This window comes from Penaeus chinensis, chromosome 4 (assembly GCF_019202785.1).
Source record: "Penaeus chinensis breed Huanghai No. 1 chromosome 4, ASM1920278v2, whole genome shotgun sequence".
NCBI classification, from domain to species: domain Eukaryota; kingdom Metazoa; phylum Arthropoda; class Malacostraca; order Decapoda; family Penaeidae; genus Penaeus; species Penaeus chinensis.
In genome coordinates, this window is record NC_061822.1 from 19,789,798 (window position 1) to 19,792,297 (window position 2,500).

The following is a 2,500-nucleotide window of genomic DNA, read 5'->3' on the forward strand; positions in this document are numbered from 1 at the left end:
TCTCTCTCTCTCTCTCTCTCTCATTCTCTCTCTCTCTCTCTCTCTCTCTCTCTCTCTCTCTCTCTCTCTCTCTCTCTCTCTCTCTCTCTCTCTCTCTCTCTCTCTCTCTCTCTCTCCCTCCCTCCCCTCCCTCCCTCCCTCCCTCTCTCTCTCTCTCTCTTATCCTCTCTCATTCTCTCTCTCTTTCTCTCTCTCTCTCTCTCTCTCTCTCTCTCTCTCTCTCTCTCTCATTCTCTCTCTCTCTCTCTCTCTCTCTCTCTCTCTCTCTCTCTCTCTCTCTCTCTCTCTCTCTCTCTTTCTCTCTTTCTCTCTGTTTCTTTTTTTTCTCTCTCTTTCTCTCATTCTCTCTCTCTTTTTCATTCACTCTCTCTCATATTCTGCCAAAGGCACCAGTAATATCCAGGGCAATGACGTCTCTTTGCCAGAAATTGTAGTAGAAAGTCGGATGCTGATCTCTTCGATCTAAAGCCAAACTGCTTGCTGTTAAGTAGGTTGTTATTGTCATGAAAACTTGTAATTCTGTTCAGCAGAATTTTTTTCGCAGATTTTGCCCATGATCGAGAGTAGCGAGATTAGCCTGTAGTTTTCTGGGAGTGCTTGACTTTTCTTCTTATGGAATACCACAGCTGTAGCCTGTTTCTAGATAGCTGGCCACTTTTGCTGTTGGATGTAGTTTTGATATAAGGTGGCAAAAGGAGATGCAAGCTGTTCAATACACTTCTTAAGTATGTGGGGACTTAGGTTACCATCTGTTGCTGTTCAACTAAGCTCCACCAATCTTTACTTCCGACAGAACGGTTAGTATGTTTTGCATTGATACTTCAATGCTCGATGGCTTATCTCTGAATCTCTTTCATTATTTTGCACTCAGCTTTGTGGTTTAGCTTGTTTTGAATTGATGGATTGCGTTTAAAAGGTTTCCAGGCCCTGTTTTTTTCTTCAGCTGCATGTCTAAAGTGTGCCCAAGCCAAGACTGATCTCCTGTTTTAAATATATGATTTGTCGGGTATAAAGCGTTATTCCAGTTTAAGTAGTGAGTGTGATAGCCTCTGTATTAAAATTTCCTGTGAGCATGGAGTCCAACGCAGCGTTTTCTAGGGCATTACGAAAACCTTGCCAGCAGCCCTTGTTCCAACACCAAATGGTTCTTGTCATTGCCACCTCATGCGTGGCCTTCAGGTTAATCATGCTAAATATGGGATAATGATCTGAAGAGCCCACTGCTCCGGTACTACGGCAACTGACTGTCCCTATGGGAAGGTCGGAGATGACAGGGTCCAATGAAGAGCTTGGCAAAGTCAACATGGTTATTTAGTCCATGTATTGTTAACAGATCTGCGAAGCAACAAGATGCTAGTTCATGTCACCTACTGTTAGGATGTTTTTGCAGGTGTATTAATGTAATATTCCATCAAGATTATTCTGTAGGAACTCGATGGGTTCTGCTCCTTGCCACCGAGGCCTGTAATAGACATAATAAGTTTCGTAAGTGGTGAGCCAGAGCTTAAAAAACATGAGCTCCAGATGATCTGGTGTCTCGATTTCGAGGGGCTGAAAGAAGACGGACTTCCGGAAACAGACAGCAACACCACCAAAGGTGCCACTGGCTGTGTTCTTTCTGTGCCATTTCTAGAAACCAGGGGCCATGAGGACCGAGTAGTGGTTGACGAGGTGGGTGGATAGTCGTCATTGGCTAACTACCAAAGCCTGATGGTCTCTGCTATTGTGGACCAGTAGAGAGGCTTTGCAGCGTCTGAACGACCAGTCTGTTCAGATACAAAATTCTGCAGTTTTTCCTGTTTTTCCTGAACTCTTGAACTGTGAGCCCCTACGGTGGCAGATGTCACAGGATTTCTTTATGTGGTAGGAGGCCTTTAAGTGACCCCTAGTTTTGCAGACACGGCAGCTTAGAGGTCGCCTTCCATCCTGAGGTACTGCACTTTGATTACCGAGTTCTGTTCAAGGAAGTGTTCTGTCAAAAGAAAAAAAAAAAAAAAAAAAAAAAAAAAAAAAAAAAAAAAAAAAAAAAAAAAAAACTATAGCGAGGTCTTCCTTGTCAGCTTAGATTTCAGCTTAATTATTCTAACTAGATCCGTAGGCTCTAGCTGGAGAAGGTCTCCCTCCTCATCAATGGCAGGAACAGTTAACAGTTAACGTTGCCCTTGTTGGCAGTTGACTTACCACAAACAGCACAGCACTCGCGCGGTTCACAGCCAGGCAGACTCTCAGGTTGTGCAATCCGAGCGTGCTGACTAGAAGTGCTTTGCACGTTATCCATGAACTCACTACACTTACACAAGCAACCGGATATGAAGGCTTGTTATTATGATTAAAGACAGGATTAATCAGGGGTTTATAAACAGTAAAGCATTGACAACCCACATACAATAACATTCAAACTATTACTAAACCGCAGAAGTTGGTCAGAATTCACAGTACATTTAAAGACACGTAACTCTGTACATGCACAATTCACACGTTGGAATGAATAAAGCTTTAA

General features: G+C 43.2%; 1 protein-coding gene across 3 annotated transcripts in view; it reads left to right on the forward strand.

The window, feature by feature from the left end:
- Positions 1 to 2,500, forward strand: part of LOC125025027 — a gene marked incomplete at its 3' end in the record, with an annotated part of 33,229 nt that overhangs the window by 27,898 nt on the left and 2,831 nt on the right.